The sequence below is a fragment of the Ambystoma mexicanum genome, chromosome 13 (genome assembly GCF_040938575.1).
Source record: "Ambystoma mexicanum isolate Mex_15411 chromosome 13, UKY_AmexF1_1, whole genome shotgun sequence".
Classification (NCBI taxonomy): domain Eukaryota; kingdom Metazoa; phylum Chordata; class Amphibia; order Caudata; family Ambystomatidae; genus Ambystoma; species Ambystoma mexicanum.
Genome location: NC_090938.1, coordinates 773,822,240 through 773,835,224, shown reverse-complemented (window position 1 = coordinate 773,835,224; position 12,985 = coordinate 773,822,240).

The following is a 12,985-nucleotide window of genomic DNA, read 5'->3' as shown; positions in this document are numbered from 1 at the left end:
GGCCCTTTGAAAGAAGAGACTTTGAAAGACAGAGACTTGGGCACAGAAGGCCCTGATGCTGAGTTTTTGAACTGCATCCTCATGCTAGAGAAGCCAGAGAGTGTACTATGCTCCAGTGTGCCGCCTCGTCCCGTGCTGAAAACATGGGGAAGGGGAGCCAATGGCTCAGATGTCCTGACATACCATTTCTTGAACACTTTTCTTCTGCAGAACCTTGTTTCCCACACTATTTGCATTTAGAGGTAAGGATTGGCAATAGGTTTATTAGTATAGGACCTTTTATTTTGACAAATCACCACTAGGACTGCGTTATTATTATTATTTGATGGTCTTAGCTTGCTCTCATCTTTAGATTTAGGATTAGATCGGTGTTTTTCAATCCCAATTGAAGTTCAATAAACACCCTCTTGAACTGTGGTCACTTGTGTCTGTCTTACTGTTTGATACCATGCCTCCTTACACCACCTTTGGACCAGAGTTCAAACACTCTGGGTTTCGTGGCCCAGCTTGTCTTTTGCCTCATCCATGACCACTACTTTATATTACCCTGTGACTTTTAGCATCTCTATTTTAGATTCTTTTGTTTGTTCGTCTACGTGCCTCTTTTCTGTCGTAGCCACCTCTTCTTCTAGTGTCTCCAGCTTTTCCCTTCTTTCTTTCCAATATCACCTTATTGCCGCCTTTGCCCTTCCCCTAACTACTGTTTTATAATTCCCAAAGTGTGCAACCACTATTCAGTGTGCCCTCATTCAATTCAAAGTATTGAATCTCCTCCTGTATTGTCTCGTATCCCTAGGTGGTATGTGTTCAGTCTCCACTCCCCTTTCCTCTGCAGTTCCTCCCCTCTTATCGTAATATACAGCGGGGCATAATCCAATATCCCTCTTGTCAGGTATTCCGCTTCCAATACCCTTCCGGTGATGGTATATTGAAACAAAAAGTAGTCTCAGCGAAACATTGAGTCGTGTGCTCAGGAATAGTACAAGAACTGTCTTTTACCAGGGTGTAACCCTCTCCAGATATCCCGTTATCCTGTTGCCTCCAAAAAGGTCGGCAGATTGGTGCGTGTCTCCCTCTGGGATATTACCCCATCTGAGGACATCTATTTATCGGTGAAGGACGTCATTAAAGTCGCATCCCACCATGGTTACATTTACACCGTGTGTTGCCAGTATTGACTGTATCTTGTTAAGTAGGTCCGGTGGTGTGAAGAATCTGAGGGTATTTCACTGCCCAGAACCTTAGGGAATGACGAGGAAACATCCAGTGGGAAGATACAGTATTCCCCCCACCTCTGCTCCACCTTTTCAGCATAGGCTGGTCCTGCGTACAGTTGACATCTGCAGCATGACACTGGGGCTATTGTCCGCGGTCTTAGATTCTCCTCGATGAAGGTTCTGCGGGCCTGGGACAAAAAGGGAAAGGTCACTTCTCTTGTCGTCACCCTCTCGCTTCCCACCGCCTTTCTCCTTCTCTTGGACTGCTGCATCGAATTAGCCTTTTCCTTGTGCTGTCTGCCGTATTCGCCTTTCTCGCCTCGCTAGCCTTGCTCATACTGTGCTCTCTGGCTCCACCCTTTATACCTGTGGGGAACAGAACGGGCCGTCAGGGGTGTGTGATTTTGATCAATTGCATGACCTTGCCTGGCCCTTGCATTGGGACATGTCAGGGAAACGGCTCGAGTATTAGTCCGTTGTCTTTGTTGTTGTGCGGTGCGAAAGTGTTAGAGGTAGAAAGGTGAGGGTAGTGGTGTGGAATGTCCTACTTGAGAGGATGGGGAAAAGGTGTTAAAGGAATGGGGATACCTAGTCTCACCCGTCGGCGTCCCACTCCCAGTCCCCGGGGACCCCCATCCAGGTGATCCTCCCTCACTGGTCCACCCCCAGGAACTGATCCAATAGCGATGGCCGTATCCTGGCCACCTGGATGACAGATCTCGAGGTTTAGGCAGGGAGATACCTTCAGGTTTCTCACAATAGGCATGCCAATATTACAGTAGGTTGACCGCTTTTAGGTAGTTTCCGGGGAAGTATTATGACTAGTATAAATGCTAGTCTAACAAAACAGTTTCCATAATGGCGTCAACGCCATTTTAAGCGATGACATCACTGCGTCTTCACAATGTTACTACAAAAGAACAGCCATTTTGTATTGCCAAGTTTACAATGGCGTTTCAGATTGCATTCGGGTTATCCATCAGCCTTGATCTAACGTTGGACATTTGAGTTTCACCTCTGCTTTGGGCATTTAGGATACAGTATATTTTCTTGATTTTTAGATACTGTTGGCTACATCAGTCTTTATGCTTTTATTATCGGGTTGAGACATATATTCACCTTTTATTTGAGTGAACCTCTCCCCTTGATCCTCAAGGTATATGGAATTCAATTGGGGTCTTTGTGTACCACTGGACTCTACTAGACTAGGTGTACTTATATATTGTTTCATTTTAATTGTGGAACACTGCACGATTATCCCAGTTTCTTCTGGTGTACAAGCCGATGCTTGCAGAGCTAGAAGGTATGACACTAAACAGATTCATCTATCCAATTATAGTTAATGGGACTTTAGTATCCTCATTAGGTTTTATTTATCCTCTATACAGCACTTCCCGCTTGATGCCATCGAGATCCTTCGCCATTTACAATTGGCTGGTCCAGAATTCTTTATAGAGGATCTCTCACTTAGAATGAGGTAAATGACCAAGTCTTTTTCTTCATTGATATATCATTACTTTCAGTTTTATGAGTATACCTCTGATGGTTTTTCACTTTTGTTAATTCTACAGATTAATTGTCATTTGCTCCTGAAGAAGGGAGCCATGTCCCGAAAAGGGATGAGCTGGATTTCTTACAATAACACTGTTTTGGAAGAAGAATCAAAGGCCTTGCCTATTATCTTTCCGATACCCTAAACATTTAATGAGTATTTCCCATGAATGTTTGGCTGTTTATGCCCTATATAGAGTGCAGGGGACGGGGGTCCCTACCATTGGGATCCGGATTCTAGTATTGTGTTGCCATCTATGTGCCAGGATTGTTGCTTTCTCCCTGCACCTGAAGTGTTATATTTACTCTTTTTCTACTGACTAGTCACCCTTTATTTAACTCGGGCTAACTTAGGAGTGCAGTGTGACATCTACTGTTTTGCTTTTTCTCAAGGTGTCAGTGGGCCTGGAGGCTGGGACAGCTTGGCATGTATCCTTTGGCAGTGGGAGCTGGCGGGGGACAATGCAGTGAGCTTGGAATATGGGGTAGCTTAGCGTGTATCCTTTGGCAGAGGGAGCTTTGGGAGGGGGCAGGACAGAGGGCATGGAGGCAGAGGTAACTTGGCATGTTTCCTTTGACAGAAGGAGCTGGAGGGGGCTGGGTGTTTGCAGGACAATGGGCCGGGAGGCTGAGGTAGCTTGGCATGTATCCTTTGGTAGTGGGAGCTGGGAGGGGGGCAGGGCAGTAGTCATGGAGGTTGAGGTAGCTTGGTATGTATACTTTGGTAGTGGGAGCTGGAGGTGCAGGGCAGTAGGCCTGGAGGTCACGATAGCTTGGCATGTATCCTTTGGTAGTGGGAGCTGGGAGGGGGGCAGGGCAGTGGGCCTGGAGGCTGAGGTAGCTTCGCGTGTATCCTTTGGCAGAGGGAGCTGGTGTGGCAGGGCAGTGGGCCTGGTGGTTGAGGTAGCTTGCTGTGTATCCTTTGGCAGAGGGAGCTTTGGGACAGGGTAGGACAGGGTAGGACAGCGGGCCTGGAGGTTGAGGTAGCTTGGTGTGTATCCTTTGACAGAGGGAGCTTGGGGAGGGGAGCAGGGCAGTGGGCCAGGAGGGTGAGGTAGCTTGGCATGTATCCATTGACAGAGGGAGGTTGGGGAGGGGGGGCAGGGCAATAGGCCTGGAGACTGAGGTAACTGGGCGTGTATCCTTTGGCAGTGGGAGCTGGGGGGGCAAGGCAGTGGGTCTGGAGGGTGAGGTAGCTTGGCATGTATCCATTGACAGAGGGAGCTTGGGGAGGGAGAGGGGCTGGGGAATAGGCCTGGAGGTTTAGGTAACTGGGTGTGTATCCTTTGGCAGTGGGAGCTGGGGGGCAGGGCAGTGGGTCTGGAGGCTGAGGTAGTTTGGTGTGTCCCCTTTGGCAGAGGGGGTGGGGAGGGGGAGCAGGGCAGGGGACCTGGAGGTTTAAGTGGCTTGGGGTGTATCCTTTGGCAGAGGGGGCAGGCAGAATGGGCAGGACAGTGGAGCTGGAGGTTGAGGGGGCTTGGCATGTATTATTTATATTATTGGACATTTGTATGGCACCTATACCCAAGTGTTTCCAAACGCCACAAGACAAAATTGGGGATGGGACATAGGAAAGAAAAATTACAAAGCAACTACCGTGTTGTTGGTGGCCCCGTCCAGCATCACTGGGGCCACCAACAACAAGGCTGAACTTTTTAAAATCTGCAAGGATCTTGCCAATCCTTTTGCAGTCTCGCCCTCTCCTCCTCCCTCCCAGGCCCTCTGCACTGCACACCCACTTCTCCAAAACTCTGGACATCCTGTCCTCACTGTCATCTGCTCCACCCGACCCCCTTCGCCCCTCTCTCCTCCACCATAACGTGACGATAACCGAGAGGCCACTTCATCCCATGGCTCACCTCTACCACTCACTGCACACTATTAGAGGGCTTTTATACACCCCCTAATGTGCTTACTATGGAATGGCATCCACAGCAAGTCTCTGTGCTATTGTTCCATCATCTGTAACTTCCGGGGGGTCCTTAGGTCTCTGTTAGGGAGAATTCTCATAAATGTGCCAATTCCTCCCACCTTAGAGCGCTCCGGCTCTTTTGCTAAACTTTGGGACTTTGAACCTTTTAATTGTGTTTGTTTTCTGTGTTTATTTCTTTTTGATATGGAGTCTAACCAACTCCATAGGCATCATCTTGTTTATTTGTGTCACACAGCACCCTCAGTGCAGTGACACAGGGATGCCTTTTAGGATGTCCCAAGGTTTAAATACCTTCTCTGGGATAAACTACTATTTCCCAGAGAAAGTAAAGTGAAACTGACTTTACTAGTCTTTTCAAATTCCTAGACCCAGCACACCCTATCTTACAACAGAGTGCTGGAGGGGTTACCTAGTATCCCCTATGTCTAGATACTCATGTAGCAGTCAAATGCTACCCTTTCCTCTCGAAATGGCTGGTGGCAGTGGTTTTACAATGAACTACCATGATTTTTCCCGACCGCGAACACCGGTAACGTTAAATCGCGGGAGCCATGTTCTGCTCCCTATACTCTCAGGGGATGTCTCATATCCCTCCCATCCAGCTCTGCTCTCAGTACTCTCATGGGAAGTCTCGTATCTCTCCCCTCAAGCTCTGCTCCCTATACTCTCAGTGGATGTCACGTATCTCTCCCCTCCAGCTCTTTTCCCTGTACTCTCAGGGGATGTCTCGTATCTCTCCCCTCCAGCTCTTCTCCCTGTACTCTCAGGGGATGTCTCGTATCTCTCCCCTCCAGTTCTGCTCCCTGTACTTTCGGGATGTCTCGTATCTTTCCCCTCGAGCTCTGCCCCCTATACTCTCAGGGGATGTCTCATATCTCTCCCCTCCAGATCCTCTCCTGGTACTCTTAGGGGATGTCTCGTATCTCTCCCATCCAGCTCTGCTCTCTGTACTCTCAGGGGATGTCTCGTATCCCTCCCATCAAGCTCTGCTCTCTGTACTCTCAGGGTATGTCTCGTATCTCTCCCCTCCAGCTCTGCTCTCTGTACTCTTAGGGGATGTCCTGTATGTCTCCCTCGAGCTCTGCTCTCTGTACACTCGGGGGATGTCTCTTATCTCTCCCCTCCAGTTCTGCTCCCTGTACTCTCGGGGGATGTCTCGTATCTCTCCCCTCCAGTTCTGCTCCCTGTACTCTCGGGGGATGTCTCGTATCTCTCACCTCCAGCTCTGCTCCCTGTACTCTCAGGGGATGTCTCGTATCTCTCCCCTCCAGCTCTTCTCTCTGTACTCACAGGGGATGTCTCGTATCTTTCCCCTCCAGCTCTGCTCTCTGTACTCTCATGGGATGTCTTGTATCTCTCCCCTCGAGCTCTGCCCCCATACCCTCAGGGGATGTCTCGTATCCTTCCCCTCCAGCTCTGTTCTCTGCACTCTCTGGGGATGTCTTGTTCTCACCCATCCAGCTCTGCTCCGCTGTACTCTCAGGTGATGTCTCGTATCTCTGTCCTCCACCTCTGCTCCCTGTACTCTCAGGGGATGTCCCGTATCTCTCCCATCCAGCTCTGCTCTCTGTAGTCCCTGGGATGTCTCGTATCTTTCCCCTCCAGCTCTGCTCTCTGTACTCTCATGGGATGTCTTGTATCTCTCCCCTCGAGCTCTGCCCCCATACCCTGAGGGGATGTCTCGTATCCCTCCCCTCCAGCTCTGTTCTCTGCACTCTCTGGGGATGTCTTGTTCTCACCCATCCAGCTCTGCTCCGCTGTACTCTCAGGTGATGTCTCGTATCTCTGTCCTCCACCTCTGCTCCCTGTACTCTCAGGGGATGTCCCGTATCTCTCCCATCCAGCTCTGCTCTCTGTACTCTCAGGATGTCTCCTATCTCTCCCCTCCAGCTCTGCTCTTTGTACTCTCATGGGATGTCTTGTATCTCTCCCCTCGAGCTCTGCCCCCTATACTCTCAGGGGATGTCTCGTATCTCTCCCCTCCAGATCTTCTCCCGGTACTCTCAGCGGTTGTCTCGTATATCTCCCATCCAGCTTTGCTCCCCATACTCTCATGGGATGTCTCGTGTCTTCCCCATCCAGCTCTGCTCCCTGTAGTCTCAGGGGATGTCTCGTATCTCTCCCATCCAGCTTTGCTCTCTGTACTCTCAGGATGTCTCATATCTCTCCCCTCCAGCTGTGCTCCCTTTACTCACAGGGGATGTCTCGTATCCCACTCATCCAGCTCTGCTCTGCTCTGCATACTCTCAGGGGATGTCTTGTATCTCTGTCCTCCACCTCTGTCCCTGTACTCTCTGGGATGTCTCGTATCTCTCCCATCCAGCTCTGCTCCTTATACTCTCAGGGGATGTCTCATATCTCTCCCCTCCAGCTCTGCTCCCTGTACTCTCAGGGTGTGTCTTGTATCTCTCCCATCCAGCTCTGCGCCCTATACTCTCAGGGGATGTCTGGTATCTCTCCCCTCCAGCTCTTCTCCCTGTACTCACAGGGGATGTCTCTTATCTCTCCCCCGCAGCTCTTCTCCCTGTACTCTCAGGGGATGTCTCGTATCTCTCCCCTCCAGTTCTGCTCCCTGTACTTTCAGGGGATGTCTCGTATCTCTCCCCCCCAGCTCTTCTCCCTGTACTCTCAGGGGATGTCTCGTATCTCTCCCCTCCAGTTCTGCTCCCTGTACTTTCAGGGGATGTCTTGTATCTCTCCCCTTTAGCTCTGCTCTCTGTACTCTCAGGGGATGTCTCGTATCTCTCCCCTCAAGCCCTGCTCCCTATACTCTCAGGGGATGTCTCGTATCTCTCCCCTCCAGCTCTTTTCCCTGTACTCTCAGGGGATGTCTCGTATCTCTCCCCTCTAGCTCTGCTCCCTGTACTCTCAGGGGATGTCTTGTATCTCTCCCATCCAGCTCTGCTCTCTGTACTCTCAGGGGATGTCTCGTATCTCTCCCCTCCAGTTCTGCTCTCTGTACTCTCAGGGGATGTCTCGCATCTATCCCCTCCAGTTCTGCTCCCTGTACTCTCAGGGGATGTCTCGTATCTCTCCCATCTAGCTCTGCTCCCTGTACTCTCAGGGGATGTCTTGTAGCTCTCCCACCCAGCTCTGCTCTCTGTACACTCACGGGATGTTACGTATCTCTCCCCTCCAGCTCTGCTCTCTGTACTCTCATGGGAAGTCTCGTATCTCTCCTCTCAAGCTCTGCTCCCTATACTCTCAGGGGATGTCTCGTATATCTCCTCTCCAGCTCTTTTCCCTGTACTCTCAGCGGATGTCTCGTGTATCTCCCATCCATCTTTGCTCCCTGTACTCTCAGGGAATGTCTCGTATAGCTCCCATCCAGCTTTGCTCTCTGTACTCCCCGGGGATGTCTCGTATCTCTCCCATCCAGCTTTGCTCTCTGTACTCTCTGGGGATGTCTCGTATCACTCCCATCCACTCTGCTCCCTGTACTCTCAGGGGATGTCTCGTATCTCTCCCCTCCAGCTCTGCTCTCTATACTCTCAGGGGATGTCTCGTACCTCTCCCCTCCAGCTCTGCTCTCTGTACTCTCAGGGGATGTCTTGTATCTCTCCCTTCCAGCTCTGCTCCCTGTACTCTTAGTGGATGTCTTGCATGTCTCCCCTCCAGCTCTGCTCTCTGTACTCTCAGAGGATGTCTCGTATCTCTCCCCTCCAGCACTGCTCTCTTTACTCTTAGGGGATGTCTCGTATCTCTCCCATCCACCACTGCTCCCTATACTCTTAGGGGATGTCTCGTATCTCTCCCCTCCAGCTCCGCCCTCTGTACTCTCAGGGGAAGTCTTGTATCTCTCCCCTCCAGCTCTGCTTTCTGTACTCTCAGGGGACGTCTCGTACCTCACCCATCCAGCTCTGCTCTCTGTACTCTCAGGGGATGTCTCGTATCTCGCCCATCCAGCACTGCTCCCTAAACTCTTATGGGATGTCTCACATGTCTCCCCTCCAGCTCTGCTCTCTGTACTCTCAGGGGATGTCTCGTATCTCTCCTCTCCAGCTCTGCTCTCTGTACTCTCAGGGGATGTCTCATATTTCTCCCCTCCAGCTCTGCTCCCTGTACTCCCAGGGGATGTCTCGTATCTCTCCCCTCCAGCCCTGCTCTCTGCACTCTCAGTGGATGGCTTGTATCGCTCCCATCCAGCTCTGCTCTCTGTACTTTCAGGATTTCTCGTATCTCTCCCCTTCAGCTCTGCTCTCTGTACTCTCAGGATGTCTCGTATCTCTCCCCTCCAGCTCTGCTCTCTGTACTCTCAGGGGATGTCTCGTATCTCTCCCCTCAAGCTCTGCTCTCTGTACTCTCAGGGGATGTCTCGTATCTCTCCCCTCAAGCTCTGCTCTCTGTACTCTCAGGGGATGTCTCGTATCTCTCCCCTCAAGCTCTGGTCTCTGTACTCTCAGGGGATGTCTCGTATCTCTCCCCTCCAGCTCTGCTCCCTGTACTCTCGGGATGTCTCATACCTCTCCCCTCCAGCTCTACTCTCTGTACTCTCAGGATGTCTCATATCTATCCCCTCCAGCTCTGCTCCATGGACTCTCAAAGGCACCCTCGCGCCTCTCAGCCCTGAGCCTCTCTACACATATATGAAGCCATTGCTCTCACCTGGAGCTCGGATGCTTTCCTGCTTTCTTCCTCTCCCCACTCCTGCAGCTCCTTCAGCTCTTTTTTCAGATGCTCCATGTGGCTGTAAAGTTTATCCTAAAAGAATAAAATCATTTGGTTAGTCAAAAGATTTCCTGCAAATGAATAATTTACGCAGAACAAGGCAGAAGGCTCCCATGACATCCAAGCCGGTTCCCTATGCTTGTATATAGTCTATAAAGAATATGCTCTCTTAAACTCACTTACAGTCTACAATGTATGCTCCCTCAGACTCCCAGGTACTCCCATAGGCTAATGTACAGTCTATAAAGAATGCTCCCTCCGAATCCAAGCTAATCCCATAGGCTAATGGACAGTCGATAATGTATGCTCCCCTAGACTCCCGGCTGCTCGCATAGGATAATGTACAGTCTATAAAGAATGGTCCCTCAGACTCCCAGTTGCTCCAATAGGCTAATGGACAGTCTATATAGATAGCTCCCTCTGACTCCCGGCTGCTCCCATAGGCTAATGTACAGCGTATAAAGAATGCTCCCTCAGACTCCTAGCTGCCCCCATAGGCTAACGTACAGTGTATAATGTATGCTCCCACAGACTCCCAGCTGCTCCTATAGGCTAATGCATGCGCCTTGAAACACTTGTGTATAGGCGTGTTATAAATGCCATATCATATATCATGCTCCCTTAGACTCCCAGCTACTGTCATAGGCTAATGGACAGTGTATAACGAATGCTCCCTTAGTCTTCTAGCTGCTCCCATGGGCTAATGTACATTCTATCGAGAATGCTCCCTTAGACTCAGCTGCTCCCATAGGCTAATGGACAGTCTATAGAGAATGCTCCCTCAGACTCCCAGCTGCCCCCAACGGCTAATATACAGTCTATAAGGAATGCTCCCTCAGTCTTCTAGCTGCTCCCATGGGCTAATGTACATTCTATAGACAATGATCCCTCAGACTCCTAGGTGCTCCCGTAGGCTAATATACAGTCTATAGAGAATGCTCCCTTAGACTCCTGGCTGCTCCCATGGGCTAATGTACATTCTATAGAGAATGCTCCCTCAGACTCCCCGCTGCCCCCATAGGCTAATGTACAGTCTATAGAGAATGCTCCCTTAGACTCCTGGCTGCTCCCATAGGCTAATGTACAGTCTATAGAGAATGCTCCCTTAGACTCCTAGGTGCTCCCATAGGCTAATGTACATTCTATAGAGAATGCTCCCTTGGACTCCTAGGGGCTCCCGTAGGTTAATGTATAGTCTATAGATAATGCTCCCTTAGACTCCTGGCTGCTCCCATGGGCTAATGTACAGTCTATAGAGAATGCTCCCTTAGACTCCTGGCTGCTCCCATGGGCTAATGTACATTCTATAGAGAATGCTCCTGCAGACTCCCTGCTGCCCCCATAGGCTAATGTACAGTCTATAGATAATGCCCCCTCAGTCTTCCAGCTGCACCATAGGCTAATGGACAGTCTGCAAAGACTGCTCCCTCAGACTCATAGCTGCTCCCATAGGCTAATGTACAGTATATAGAGAATGCTCCCTTAGACTCCTAGCTGCTCCCATAGGCTAATATACAGTCTATAAAGAATGTTCCATCCGACTCCTAGCTGCTCCCATAGGCCAATGTATAGTCTATAGAGAACACTCCCTTAGACTCCTAGCTGCTCCCATAGGCGTAGTTACATTCTGTAGAGAATGCTCCCTTAGTCTTCTAGCTGCTCCCATAGGCTAATTTACAGTCTACAGAGAATGCTCCCTCAGCCTCCTTGCTGATCCCATAGGCTAATGTACAGTCTACAGAGAATGCTCCCTCATACTCCGAGCTGCTCCCATAGACTGGTTTACAATCCATAGCTCACCCATCTTGGAAGACACTCTGTTCATAGAGGTCCTAAGGTCATCAATCCTCATATCCTTTCCCCCATTAAATATGAATGTTGACACCACCCACGACACAAATGTAACCTGATTTGAGATCCTTGACCTGCCACAAACATACCTAGTTCTCCTCAGCAGACCCTTCTACAGTGGGACACTTATGGTCCCGGAACTTGCACCCTCAGCAAGAGCACCCACAGGGAGGCTTGGGATATCCACACATGGCACACGCAAGGTCATGTGTGAGGTCACATGCCACGTTACGTGCATTGCACTGACCAGAGAGTAAAGCTTAAGCAGAAACCTTAACATCAACTATGATTTACTGTGAAAAGGCAACCCATGGGAGGCGGCAGGGGGGTGGGGGGGGTATTAACATGCATTATCAGCCGACACCCTAGTTATAGGCCACAAGTTAGGCCACTGGCGTTGCATCTGGTACTGACACTAATGTACAGTAGACTCCCAGCACCACCTCCTTGATAAGAACCCACACCTAAAATCTGCTGCTTTGACATGGAGTTAATACTGGCATGTAAAGTTGCAGCCACTGTCCATGTAGAATTACTGCATGTGCTGTGGGATTCCATAATGGGGAATAGCAGCAGCTGTGCAATCTATCAGTGACCAAGACATACCACACACACACCCTGTCCTCTGTGGCAGCCTCCACACAGTATGAGATACAAGGAGGTCCCAAACATGTCACACACACTATTGTAGCAGCCTGGAACTCAGTAGGAGATTTAGGGCCCCAAAGCATACTACAAATGCCCCATGTACTCTTGGGCAGCCCCCACTCACCATGAGTTTAGGATCCCAAGACATGCAACATTCATCGCGTGTACTCTTGGGCAGTCTCCACCCAGCACCTGATTCTGAAACCAACGCATATCATGTACATAGGTTCTATCCATGGCATGTGTACTCTCTGGGGGCGAGGGCATCGTGAGACATGTGGTTCCTGTCTGGTCACATATGCATCTTGTACATTTGGTCAGCCTTATTCTGTGGCAACCCTTTGGTCCCCAGCTTGCCATATGAACATCGTATGCTCTTGAGTATCTTACTATAGACCACACTATGACCTTTGTGAGCTCAGACCCTTCACATAATATGCATTGTGTGCCCTTAGTCAGCCTCCTATACGGCGTGCACCCTAAGGTCCCAGACCTGTCTAATGCACACTGTGGTACTTTGGACAGACTCTTTGATTCCTGCTCTTTAACATACTCTACTTGTGCTCCTGGGCAGCCTTCTGAGGGTGCCTTTTGCCACCAGTCAAGTCACACACAGTGTGCTCTTGGGCCCTTCTTTATAGGACACACTGTGTGAGCTCTATGCTGCAGAGATACCTGCCACACACTCAGGTGTGTGGTTCTCTTCACTGTGCATCTGCACGTCCTGGACCTCCACCTTTAGGGGTACACTGTGGCTATAATGAGCGCCATCATATCCACAACGTTACCCATCTTCCCTGGGAGGCTGCCCCCCACGAGTCTCCTTGACCTACATACAGCACACATACTGTGTAATCCTGGACACTATTGTCTGGAATGGGAAGCATTATGCACCGCCTCCTTTCGCCCCAGAGCCATAGTGCAAAAGAGCTATAGTGCAAACTAAGCATTCCTGCACAGCCTCAGAAATGAAGAGCAGTGTGTGAGAACCCACCCATGTCCCAGACCTACAGCACACATACCATGTACTCCTGGGCAGCCACTGAAATGGGGAGGACTGAGTAAGAACCCATCCCCCTCCATGTCCCTACAGTACACATACCTTGTACTCCTGGAC